Source organism: Mustela putorius, unplaced genomic scaffold, assembly GCF_011764305.1.
Source record: "Mustela putorius furo isolate JIRA1106 unplaced genomic scaffold, ASM1176430v1.1 tig00000640_pilon_pilon_pilon, whole genome shotgun sequence".
In the NCBI taxonomy this organism is placed as follows: domain Eukaryota; kingdom Metazoa; phylum Chordata; class Mammalia; order Carnivora; family Mustelidae; genus Mustela; species Mustela putorius.
The window spans coordinates 6,981,354-6,995,685 of NW_025421432.1; positions in this window are offsets into that span (position 1 = coordinate 6,981,354).

Here is a 14,332-nt window from a genome sequence, read left to right on the forward strand (position 1 = left end):
GTCATGGTAGCCCTGGATTCTCTCATACCTCCCATTTGTGTCTTTAGAAAGTTCTGTGGGTAAATTTAGTGTTGAAAATGAACTTAAGCTTTCTGTTCCCACCATTCTGGTAGAGAGAGGAGAAAAGAATGAAATCCTCAGAGAGAGTAAATAATGACATGAAATGTAGACCAATGACTTGCACTGTTTGTCTTCTAGAATTTGCCGTATGCCAATAACTGTTTATACCTCTTTTTTTAAAATGTAATTGTTTATAACTTTTCCCCTCCATGAGAGTAGGAACTCTGAAAGTACAGATGTATGCTGCAAGATAAATGACCAGTACATTTTTGCTTCAGGATGTTTATCACTACACAAATATCAAAAATACACAAAACAAATATTTAGGTTGGAAGTAACCTAATATCCATTATATGAGCAGATTTGATGAATTGTGTATAACCACAATGGAATATTGCACATATTCTGAAAGTCATGTTTTTAAAAGTATATTGAGTAATAAAAAATTTTAAAAACCTGGCATCATAGGTAGTTAAATAAGTTGCACAATAGTTTATAAAAATTATATATCAGTATTTAAAATTTACCTACATATATTTATATGTAAAAACATAATTTCTAATAGGAAACATATCGAAATATTAACCATGTTTTTTATATTTTCTTTATGCTTTTATATATGATTTTATATTTTCTTTATGCTTTTTGACTTTTTCCAAATAATAAATATTAGAAAAAATAACGTAAAACATAATTCTGTGAACTATGGTTCACTGGTTTTCTACCTCTGGTGCACAGTTTTCGTCACAGTATTGACGTGCAATAAATCTTGCTGAATTTCTAGGAATATTGGGGAAAACTGGTTTGTTGACATCTTTTTTAAAGCTTTCAATCATTATGTTCCTATAAATGCTCTGGTAAGTTAATCTGAAAATGTGTATTTAGAATTATTTCTCCATCTTCTCAAATAAGGCACCAACGTATCATTATTAGCTTCACCTATCCATTCTTTCTCTTGGGAAAACAAACGAACACACACATGCAAGAGAACTTCCTATTATCTGAGAAATGAATCTTCAGGGTGATTAGTAAGGGTAGACCCATCTGCCAATTCCTAAGTAAAACACGCTATGTTGATTTTAACATATGCAAATTGGATATTTAAGTTGGTCTTCCAATGTCTGTTAATTTTCCTTTTCTATGTTTATGTCTCAGCTACTCTACCCACCCCATATGGCATTCTTTCTGGGTATCTGTATCTATATTCATAGTTCATTAAGAACATTAAATTGTCTAAATATAGTAATTCTATATTTTTATTAAGGAATTTGGTTCTTCTCCTTGTTTTTCATATGAAGAGGTATAATTTCCTGTAGAACTAAAAGAGACACACAGCTGTTGAGACCTTTTGTCTCAAAATATTTTGTTTTTGTATTAATGTAAGTTATTGAATTTTTTCTTTCTATGTACCTTTCTTTTAAGCATACTTTGTTAAAATTATGTCATATTTTAAACATTTTTCTTGTATTGACAGGAGTTTCTTTTATCAGTCTCTCTATGTTGCCAGTATCTTTACTTAGCTCTTTGTACTGATAACCACAAAGAACAATGGGAAGCTACTTATTGCAGAGGGTAACTAGGCATACCTTTTGAATTTGTACAGAAATCTGTGGCCTACTGAATGTTTGATACAAATGTTTGGTATAAATTCTTAATGTTAGCCAATAAAAATCTGCCTTAGCAATTGAACCACTTTTTCTCTTGGTTTATAGAACCATAATCATAAATGCTTTTCATTTTTACCCAAAGTCTCTTTTCAGTTTTAGTGTTTCTTTATTGTTCTTTATGACTGTCTTCTATTTCCTGAATGTCAAAATATACCTGTATTTCCAATACTAAAGGTATCACAGATCTGGGTTTCCTTGATGTCAAATGCAGACTCTAAGAGAGCTCCCAATGATTTTTGCTTTCTGGGTGTTGTGCCCTGAGTAATTCTTTCCACTTAAATGTGGATTAGATTTAGTAACTCCTTTCTTTTTTTTTTTTTTTTAAGATTTTATTTATTTATTTGACAGGGAGAAATCACAAGTAGATGGAGAGGCAGGCAGAGAGAGAGAGAGAGGGAAGCAGGCTCCCTGCTGAGCAGAGAGCCCGATGTGGGACTCGATCCCAGGACCCTGAGATCATGACCTGAGCTGAAGGCAGCGGCTTAACCCACTGAGCCACCCAGGCGCCCCTAGTAACTCCTTTCTAGTGAGTAGAATGTAGCAGAGAAGATGAGATGTTATAAGACTAGATTTCAGAAAGACTATGGCTTCTGTCTTGGCAGTCTCTCTCTAGACGTCATCCAGCAAAGAACTGAGGCCATCAGTTCAACAGCCCATGAAGAACTAAATCCTAACAATAACAATGTTGAGGGAAGTTGAAAGTGGATCATCTCCCAGTTGGGTCTTCAAGTGAGATTACAGTCTTAGCCAGCACCCAAAATACAACCCATGAAAAAACCTTGAGCCAGAGACACCAAGGTAAGTCACACTTAAATTCCTAACCCACAGAGATAGTGAGATTACTGTTCATTTTTTAAGGTGCAAAATTTTGGAAGAATATGTTATAAAGAAATAGATAACTAAAACACCCAGCCATATACCTTTTCTGATATTCTTACATAAAGGGAGTTTTATAAGTATAATTTTATAATTATTTTGCCTTAAGAAGGGTGGGAATTCAAGACTTGCAAGATGTTGGACTATGTTTAAGTTCAGAATATACAATCTTGGTTAAAAGAGATAGATATGATCTTACGTTTTCTAGCATATTACTGCAATATTGTCTATTCCTTAGTGCAAGCAATGATCAGAGAAGATGCAGACCTCCATGTCAAAAGAGCTAAACACAGAATTGCTTAAGTCTGTGAGATATCAGTTCTCACTTCTTAGGATACAAGCTTGAGAAAGATAAAGCAAAATAAATGGGGCTACCACTCTTATTAACAGAAGCTGGAGGAAAAGGAAAGAGAGAGGAACTCTGATATTGAACTCTCATCATAGGCAAGGGCTGTAGGATTTGGCATGCTACATTCTGCCTATTTAAATCAATTTAAGATCTGTAACTCTACTTCTTGGTTTAGTCTCAGAGCAAACTCAGCTGTGGTCAAGCCACATTTCTGAGAGAGGCATCAGCATCCACTTCTACCTCAAGAGAACTTTGCTCTGACTAAAGGATAACCCATTACAGTGATACAAATTGGAGCAGCATCTTTGTTTTCAGTCTTTACCCTGTGACTGTGCTGACGTCAACACCCTCTGCCCCTAAAATACTTGCCTGGCTAATGCATCAAGGACAGAGACACCTAATCTAAGTTGTACAAATCCAATTCTTTTTCTTGGAAACATGAATATTGAACAGAGCCCCATAAAGAATAAGGGTTACTAGCGCAGAGATAACTAATAACAACACTCAAGAGAAGGTTCAATAATTTCTGATGTTGAAGACCCAGAGCAGTCTTTGTCTTGAGACTGTGTCAAGGCAAGATGGTGGTTCAATATGTTTTTCACTTCTGTGGGCTATCTTAGTAATCTAGTAAATTTAACTTTTTTGCTTGAGTTAGCCAGAGTAATTTTCAGTTATTTAATAGTTATGCCTTAACTTACCTTATTTATATTCTACATACCTACTAAATAAACTTATGCTTAAAGACGTTGGTCCATTACAAGTCTGTAATTTAGTCTTTCCACACAGGTGAGTTAAAAAAAAAAAAACAAATAAACTGTTTTTATAACTCAGTTGGTTACGATTTTTTTAATTAAATAATTTTGAATTTCTTATAGATTGATGAAAACAAGAATATGTGGCATATGCAGATAAATCATTAGGGCATTTCTGCTTGGTGTCTTTTTGTTAGTTTTTCTATAGTCCCAATTACTTTCTTCCTACTTATTTTTCTTATTTATTTTGATTTGACTTCTAATACATTTTTGCATACACATAATCATAGATATGGAGTGATATATATCCATCTCATGATTTTACTTCTATGAAGTATCTTAAATAGTCAGACCCACAGGAGCAGAAAATAGAACGGTGGTTGCAGTTTTCAAGAGGCTGTGGCAAGGGAAAGTTGCTGTTTGATGGATATAAAGTTTCAGTCATGCAAAAGGAAAAATTTCTAGAGATCTGCTGTGTACCACAGTGTCTAAAGCTGATAATACTGTATTATACATTTAAACATTAAGACAGTAGATCTTGTGTTATATATTTTTTACCACAGGTTTTTAAAAAGCTACTTTCAAAGTGATACGAACAAATGTCTAGCCAAAATAAGATGCAGTTATGACTTTTGATCAACTTGTATCTTAAAAACAAATACTGAATTTAAGATGTGGAAAATATCCTTAGAAGGCAAGACCATAAAATCTCAGGTCTATTCTAAAATCCAGTGGAACCTTGTGACCTCTTGTATGTAAGACACAGCTTGAGACCATATCTTGGTAAGACTGCTACTTTCATGTAGCTTTTATGCAGTCTCTCAGGAAGTATTCTGAATCACTAAGTCTGATTAAAACGGCATTGGAGAAGTTCTCTTATTACTCTAATTAATTTAGAGCCATCTGGAAGAGCAAGATAGTATTTTAGTCTAATGTTATCTTACAAGTCTATTATTACAATTTAGTAATTGGAAAGATTACTCTCATTCTCCTTAGAAAAAGACCCAGTACAGTACAATGATTAAAAGTGTGAGATTTCAAATTATTGAAAATCTTAAGTCTCCTGGATTTTAGCTGTTCCTCCATTTTAAAGAGTCTTGGTCAGATCTTCCTGGCAGATTTCCCTATCAGTGTTGTACTCTAAGGAATTTTTACTTGATGGATGAATATTTATGCCTGTTTGGTTAACCCTCTTCTGTGGCTGAGCAGCTGTGTCCTCCTGGTTATGAAACTTGGTTGGGTTAAATTAAAATGACATTGCCATTTTGTTTCTCCTTCCACTGCTGCCGGCATGTGGGAAGGGAAACAACTTCAGGCATTTATTCAACAAATATTTATTCAGGCCTTATTAGATGCCAGAAACTGAAGATTGTTAACAATAACAACAAAAAACATTACGGTTTCTGACTTCACAGAGCTTGTCCTCTAGGGTATCCAAAATGGTATCCAAAATCCATACTTCTGCAACACATCCAAACTGCAAGGGTCCAATCTCCAAGTAAGGGATTTTTGGGGATATTGCTTACTTTCTTCCCCCAAACAGCATCCCACTCTTAATTATGGTACATATGTGTCAAAGATGAGCATCTCCCTCTTATTTAAATAAAATATTATTAAAAATGACAAATATATTTTAGATTCTGCAGTAAGAGATCTTGGTACTTTACTAATATCTTTATAAATAGAGATTCCTTTATTGTTTCTTGTTGTGCTTATTATTTTGGCCAATGTAATATGCAGACGTGGAGTCATACACCATCATCTTCTCTGGAAGTCTAATTTGATTCAAGGTTGCACATTGAAAAAATGACTGATAAACATTCCTCTAATCTTTGCCATCTAGGTCACTATTTCAACTGCTTTTCAAAAATGATTCATGAATGCAGACTCAGATTTAAAATTTTATGAATAAACTTAACTTTTTTGCAATCAAACTTTATTTTATTTTGTTTAAAACCATTTTATTTATTTATTTTAGAGAAAGAGAAAGCACATGACTGGGGGAGGGGCGGGGCAGAAGGAGAGGGAGAGAATCTCAAGCAGACTCCCTACTGAGCATGGAAACTGACTCATGATCTGTGAGATCATGACCTGAGCTGAAATCATGAGTCAGATATTTAACTGACTAAACCACTCAGGCACCCCTTAACATTCTTACATACATCTTTCCAAAATGTCTCATAGCCATACACACACTGAAGGCACACCCATGATTTTGCCTACTCCTTTTAATTTAAATAAGTAAAATTATTTAATGCTATAAGTCTACTTTGTAATTAGCTTTTATCCCAGAAAATATATCATGGACATATTTAGATTTCAAAAAGTATAGGTCTATAGCATCTTTTAATGGTTGCATTTAGTCCATTTCATGCCATAATTTGTTTACTCAACCTTCATATTTAGTTTTTTTCTTTTTTGTTTGTTTTTAGGAAATTTCATTCAGGTAATGTCTAGTTCCTTGTTATAAACTTTTTATTTATTTGTATCCATTTAATACTTCACAAAGACTCATTTCACCCACTGTAATTCTTAAAATTAGAAATAATTGCACACACTATTGTATTATGAAGTAACATTGATTCCATACTTTTCTCTATGCAACAAACATTGGTAATTTGGGTTTAGCATTTTTCTCTGGCCACTTTCCATTAGTTTCAAACTGTTCTCCTTCCAAATTTAGTAATGTTTATTCCAGAATGAATGTATTAAATCTGAACTGTTTCGTGAAAGCAGCCAACCTCCAAAGTAAGAATAAAGAGAAAGACAAACATACCATCCATCCAGGAGCTGGGGCATTACCAAGATAATTCTATCATCTGTCTCATCCACAGTGTGAGATTTTGCATTCTTGTCTACTGGTTTCCTTGGCTGCAGCCAGGAGAAGGAAAGAAGAGAGGTATCTTCCTTACCCCCAAACACATTCAAGCAAGCACAAACGAAGGCAGAAGTATTGTGAATTTGCCACCGAGTCACATCTGGCTCTTGCCTCCCACTCCTTGGTATTTGATTATGGTATTCCTGGTTTAGAGGGACAGGAGAAGAAAACAAAGGAGACCTCATGAACTCCTTCGAGGTAAAGCAGCTAATAATAATAGCTAGCGTTTATTTAGTATTTATTGAGTACCAGGAATTGGTCTAAGTCTTTTATATGTGCTAATTATTATACCGGTCCCATGAAGAAGTTATCATTATTATTTGAAGTTTATAGATAAAGAAATGGTACAGAGAAATTTAGCAACAAAAATCAAGCAGCCAGTGAATGACAGAATGGGGTTTCAACCCCGGTCAGTCTTATTTTACAATCTGCCTTCCCAACCAATTTCCTGTGTCTCTATCTATAGAGGTAGAGATTATAGAGATTATAGAGATTCCTCTATCTCTATCTATAGCTTTATTAAGCTAACTAAATGAAATAAATGCTTGGAAGCCCAGGCATTTAAATTTCTGACAGGATTTATCTACCAAACTTAGATTAAGATTAATCATTATAATCAGACAACATAAAAGAGGTTATTGTTAGTCCCCACAGACACTGTTCTAACTTTACGATGAGCTTCAATTATGTCGTCAGCGCTGATTTGTGGAGACGTTCTTCTAGACCCTGATGATCTTGATCTTCAAAACTCTTAGCTGGTGGTCTTGTAACGGCCAATTCCATTGCAGACTGTTATGGACCCTCTTTAGCTGCCATTTTATCCCATTGATGTAAATGTCATCATTATCACTGCCACACCTTGTCCAGATTCTAGGTGCCAGGCCACTGGGTGGGGCCAGGGAGACCAGAGTGTCACTTGCACTCTTCCCGAAGCAAGCTTTCTCTGCCTTTGGAGCTGGGATTTCATGTTGGGGCCACTCCTTCAATTTCTCCTTGAACACTCATGACACTCTTCCCTTGGAGAGGATTTTACTTTTAGCCACTGAGAAGCTCCATCATTTCTCAATTTTAGTTCTTAAGAGTTAATCTCATCCCAGTCTCAAGTCCCAACTAGCCTTTCATCTCCTACTTTGTTATCTGGTTTTGCTATTGTTTTATTGAAGAGGAGAATTTTGTTTACTAGTTTTATATTCATATTACCTAACCTGTATTGATAGGTCTTTTTCCTAACTTGTGTGCTAGGCTTCCAAACATTCATTTAATATATTTAACTTATAAACTTCAATTCATAGTGTTTCTGACACTATCTCCAGTTTTTTATCACACTGCTTTACATTAAGAAGAATAAATACAGTTTAGTAAGCCACTCCCTTTGGGGAGAGGTATGGTTAAGTAATTGTAAAGTCTATAGTCAATTATTACTCGTATTGTCTAATTTGTGAGAAACATGTACTATAAAAAAATAGTTCCTACAATAAATATATTTTAAATGATTGTCAGACAGTACCATTCAAGAGTAGCAAGCAAATCATGATTTCCATTTTTCAGGTTGAGAAGCAAAATAAGAGAGGAATTGTTGGAGTACAGCATTAAGCATAACTAAAAACTTATGTGAACAATGTGCTCATTGGAGTAGTAAAAAAATTGCATTAAAAATTTAAAATGTTTGAAAATCAAATAACTATTTAAAGAAATATTTATATAATGTGGTATTTTAAAATGAGATAATTAATTAACATTATTTAGGGACACCTGGGTGGCTCAGTTGGTTAAGCACCTGCCTTCAGTGCAGGTCATGGTCCCAGGGTCCTGGGATCAAGCCCCATGTCAGGCTCCTGGCTCAGTGGGGAACCTGCTACTCCCTCTCCCCCCTGCTCATGCTCTCTCTCTCTCAAATAAATAAATAAAATATTTTAAAAATTAATTAGCATTCTATAAATAAAAATTAGGAATAAATAAATAATAGATAGCTGTGGTCCTGGGAAAATTTTAGTTTGTAGTGAAGTTACCACTAAGCAGAAGCCAATTTATGCTATTTCCACTTTTCTCCAATTATTCTCTAATAAAATACGAAGGTACTAAATAGGAGCTTTACTGATCAGCAATTGTTGCAATAGTGTTACATAACAAATAACCCCCAAATCTCAGTGTGTATATATATCTATTTCTATCTATCTATCTATCTATCTATCATCTATCTATCTATTTATCATCTATCTATCTATCTATTTATCTATATAGATATGGGTCTCTGGGATGGCTGGGCTTGGCTGCAGGCTGCAGTTTGATTTCAGATATACTCCCTATGTCTTATTCTTGGGCCATGAGTTTCTTTCTTTTTTTTTTTTTTTTTTAAGATTTTATTTATTTATTTGACAGACAGAGATCACAGGTAGGCAGAGAGGCAGGCAGAGAGAGATGTGGAGGCAGGCTCCCTGCTGAGCAGAGAGCCTGATGCGGGGCTTGATCCCAGGACCCTGGGATCATGACCTGAGCCGAAGGCAAAGGCTTAACCCACTGAGCCACCCAGGCGCTCCAGGGCCATGAGTTTCCTTAGGGCACTCCCCTTTTCATAGAAATGGCAGAAATGTAAGTGTACAAGGCAAACTGTGCAGTCACATTTAAAACTTTGGCTCATGTTATTTCTTTCTTTTTTTTTTTTTTATTTGACAGAGAGAGAGAGATCACAAGTAGGCAGAGAGGCAGGCAGAGACAGAGGGGGAAGCAGGCTCCCTGCTGAGCAGAGAGCTGATGCGGGGCTCCATCCCAGGACACTGAGATCATGACCTGAGCTGAAGGCAGCGGCTTAATCCACTGAGCCACCCAGGCGCCCCGGCTCATGTTATTTCTATTAGCATCCACTGGCTGAAGCAGGTTACTGAATATCAGTAATTCAAGGAAATATACTCTGTTTGTTTCAGTGGGAACACTCCAGCATTAAATCAAAGGTTACAGATATATATTTCTATCACAGGGAAGAAACAAGCAATTAGAGGAAATAGTCTAATTTACCACTAAAAGAAATGGAATTGAAGTGTTCTAAAGTTCTAGAGTTGTCAGGGAAGTATAAAAGTTCGTATTTCATGTAAGTCCAACATACAAATTGTAGTCTCTAGAATAATCAAGAAAGAATCATAGAAACATGCAGTGGCCTTAAAAGTCAAAACAATTACTTCCTAAAAAGCAATGAATTCTGGGTTGGGGAGGCGGGTGGAAGGGGCTTAAGTATATAGAGTCTGAGGCAATTCTGAGTTTACAAGCCAGAGCAGCTCTGGAATCTGGATTTCCTCAAACATACCAAGTCACTTAAGTCAATTTCAATATGACATCTGTATTAGGCCCCTCCACTTCTAGATTTGAGCCAAACTACCTGGAATCTTCTTGTTAATAGAACATCCTTTTACCTTTTAAAGGAACTCGTCCTCTTTCAAAAGAAAACTAAATATAATTGTGATATAGGGAGATTCATGTGCTTAGACAAACTGGAACATAAATGTTTTGCCTTAGTATCTCGTGCAATTTCTTGCGTGCCATTCAGGAAAAAAGGTCATGCATAGCTAACAACATGATAAGCCCATGCATATCAAGCAGTAAAGGTTTGGGCTCTGCTACATTTCTGTTGACACTTTTCTTGGCTTAAATAGTCAAGTGACAAAGGAATAAAATAGTTGCCTATGTGTTTTGCTATTCATTACAGATTCTCCATCTGGATTTAATGTTCATTGGAGCAAGGTCAGCAAAATCTCCATAATCAGTTAGTATGCATCGCATTATCTAATACTCAGGAAAATGGTCAAGGACCAAGAGGACTAAAACACAAGTTTGGCTCTGTTCAATCAGAAGTCATAATGTAAATGTGTTCTAAATTAGGGAATGGGTGAAAACAGAACACTCTTTAAGGATATCACCACACAGGGGCGCCTGGGTGGCTCAGTGGGTTAAAGCCTCTGCCTTCAGCTCAGGTCATGATCCCAGGGTCCTGGGATCAAGCCCTGCATCAGGCTCTTTGCTCAGCAGGGAGCCTGCTTCCCCTGCCTCTCTGCCTACTTGAGATCTCTGTCAAATAAATAAATAAAATCTTTTAAAAAAATGGATATCACTGCACTGAAAAGTGGGGAATAAGTAGCTATTTTCTATCATCAAGATTTTTCCAAGGTGAATTTCACCTTTCTAAAATAGAGTAACACAAGATGATCTAGTATAGCAGTTTGTTAACTGTTAGTAATGATATTTTAATGACCAGTAGAGTTCATTTTAGTCTGGTTTCTTTCAGCCAAGAGTGCACTTCAGTCTCTCACACATAATTGTTTAACCAAATCTAACATATTTCCAAGTTCCAGAGATGTTAGTACATGTATTATTGTGCCAAAATGTTACAAACGCTCTGATTGTGGCTTTCCAAGGAGGAACTGAATTCCACCTTTTTAGAATAGCCCAGTCATTTACTTTCTTCTCTTGCTGTAGAACATCAAACAACTAGAAGTTTAGAGTGTCTAATCTCATCTTGACTTTGATTCCATGCTAAACCTTTCACTTGTATTTGGCACATTTTCCTTCTTGTTTCTAATTTCTTCTGGTCTCCCCAATCTCTATTCACTCTTAACCTCAGCCTGACCTCACCCTGAACTCAGCAGGTTAACAATGTTTCTTCTTAGAGGAAGGAGAGTTGATTAGAAAATCCCTTCTACTTCCTCACTATTTTCTTTGAACAATGTTGGGTGGAGGTGCATGGCTCTACTTACAGATTTTTTTCCAGTAAGTACAGTAAGGTGCTATAAATGTATTTTCTTTTACTATTTTCTTAATAACATTTTCTTTTCTCTAGCTACCTTAGTATAAGAATACATATGTATATGTATATTATACATATGTATAATAGACATAACCTACAAAAGATGTGTTAATTGCTTATTCATGTTATTGGCAAGGCTTCTAGTCAACAGTAGGCTATTACTAGTAGTTAAATTTTTGGAGACTCAAAAGATAAGCTTGGATTTTCAACTGTGCAGAAGGGAGGCACCTCTAACCTCTGTGTTGTTTAAGGGTTTAACTTTTATACTTAGAATAGGAAGAAAATTCTACCCGTGTCCTGAATCTTACATTGAAAAATCATCCTTTTCAAATGTCCTCTTTCATTTCTTTAATATCTTTAAAGAGACCCAGAAATTAAATTTGCGAAGTAGGTCACTTTTTCTTTTCCAAAATGTTTTCTTGCTCCTAAAACTACTTGTCTTCTGAATGTTCCTCTAAGGCAATGATGTCACTTAGACTTAAAGTTGAAAATCTCAGTCTTCCTGATTCTTACATCTCTCTCTGCCCCCTGTTATTTTACCTTCTACACACACTCACCCGGGTAATAACCAAACCCTATGAATTCTACCTCGAAATGCTTTTCAATTTTGTCTTCACCTCTTTGCTTCCACTGTCACTGCTTTTTTCCCACATGAGTATTCTTGTTTATTTAAACTTCAGCAGCTGCCTCCTAACCAGGTCCCATCAACGTCTCCTATTACTCCAGGTCACTTTTCACATAGTTGTGGAGGAAGGGAAGGAAGGAGAAGAGAAAGAGAAGGAAAACTTTATCCATGTCCTTCCTCTTCATTAAAAAGTTATTTTGGATCCCTTCCTGCAGGAAAAAGTGCAATTTTCTTGGCTTTCTTCAAATCACCTTTCATATTCTGTAGCTAATCTCTCATTCTGATGTTATTTATATCCCTCCCTGATATATACCCACCTGCTCCTAGGAAAAATCTTAGTATGTCCTGCTCAAGCTAGGCTTTTTGACAAATTTATGGCTTCTGATATGTTGTTCCTTCTGTCACCACACCTGAATTTTTTTACCTGGCCTATCCTACTCAGCTTGCCAGCTCAGGGCAAATATCACCTTTCCCTGGAAGCCTGCCCTGACTTCTTCAGTGTTTTGAAGCCCTTCATGGTTCGACATATTCATGCATCTATTGTTATACTCAACTTTGAATTGCAAATAATTTGTGTTTCAATAATCAGTTATTTTTCATAGCATCCTGTTTATACCTCCTTAGTGTCTATTAAACTGAACTGTAATACCTTCTTTATACTCTTACTAAGGACAATCTCTCAACCAGAACCTGACTAGATTATAATGGATTTTAGAGTCATTGAGATATTATTAATTTACTCAATCAGAATTTGACTAGATTAGAATTGTATGTTCTCACCCCCATTTTTGAGACCTATTAGGCACAACAAATTCTATGAGCACTTAATTTTGAAGGCAATGCATGGCAAAGCAATTGTTCTACCTAGAGGAGGTTAAACAATTAAGAGAAAAAGGAGAGGGGAATTAAGTCATTAGCACACATTCGATTAATTGTTCCAGTTCCTGGAGGTCTCCCCTCAACAACCTGACCTTTAGTTACCTGAGTTTGACAGAGTAACATGGGCTGATACTGCCATAGGGCATCAAATAGAACCAGCTCCTTGGAAGAATATGACCCCCTTATGCTGTAGCTTGTGCAACGCCGTGAGAAATACATTTTTTCCCCTTTTTAAATAGCTTGGGAAGTTTTTTCCCCCTTTCTTGTAACATGGGTTGATTTCTTTAAAATAAAACCCAGAAAATCTCCAATATATCTTGTGTCTTTGCAGGCTAATTATTTCTAACAACCCATATACACTGTTGGATGTTTACCATGTGCCCACTGCTGTAGAAGATTCTAAAGCAATGCTGTATAAAATTTAGTCCTTGACCTCCTCCAAGGGGAGCTAATAGTTTTGTTGAAGACACAACGTCTTGCCATAAAATTTTCTTTTTTTTTTTTCCTTCCTTTCCTCTTCCCTCTCTTCTGCTTTTTTGTTTGTTTGTTTGTTTGTTTCCTCTCTCTCTCTTTTCCCCCCTCTTTCTTCTTTTTCCTAAATAGAAAACTGTTTGTGTTTTATGATGTGTTTATCCTCAGGACATCAGAGTAGTTTACTTTAACTCCTTTACTTTTTTTCAGTTCCAGGAAGGAAATGAATTGTCATCTAAGTAAATCTATTCTTTTCCATGGGTCATATAGGCAAGTTAGAATATCCTATCCCAATAAAAAACTAACTATCTCTCTATTTACTATTCAATATGGTCTAACTGCGAGAGGAAAGTAAGGCAAATAGATATAAAGAGACAAAAGTGTACATTCATTTTGTGTGGAATTTCTTAATTTGCACCTTGATCTTTTGAAATAAAAAGGGTTGAAAAAATTGTAGATTTTCTAAGAAAGAGCATCAGTAATGTTTGCCTTAGAGTAACTCAGCTTAACAAGAATTACTTCCTCTAATTCACAACTTTTTTTATTTTTATTTTTTTAAATTTTTTATTTTTTATAAACATATATTTTTATCCCTAGGGGTACAGGTCTGTGAATCACCAGGTTTGCACATTTCACAGCACTCACCAAAGCACATATCCTTTTTATTTTTATTTTTAATCGAAGTACAGTTGACATATAATATTACACTAACTTCAAGTGTACAACATAGTGATTTAACAATTACATACATTATGAAATGCTCATCACAGTAACTATAGTTACCATCTATCACTGAACAATGTTATTACAGTATTACTGACTATATTCCCCAAGCTACTTCCCACATCATTCTTAACTATGCTGTCTTCACACAATGATGTAGTGATTGGCTGAGAATATCACAACTTATTACCAGTAATGATACTACTAATACTGATGCTAATAATATACTTTAAAAACTAGAGGAGATTCCATTTTTCCCC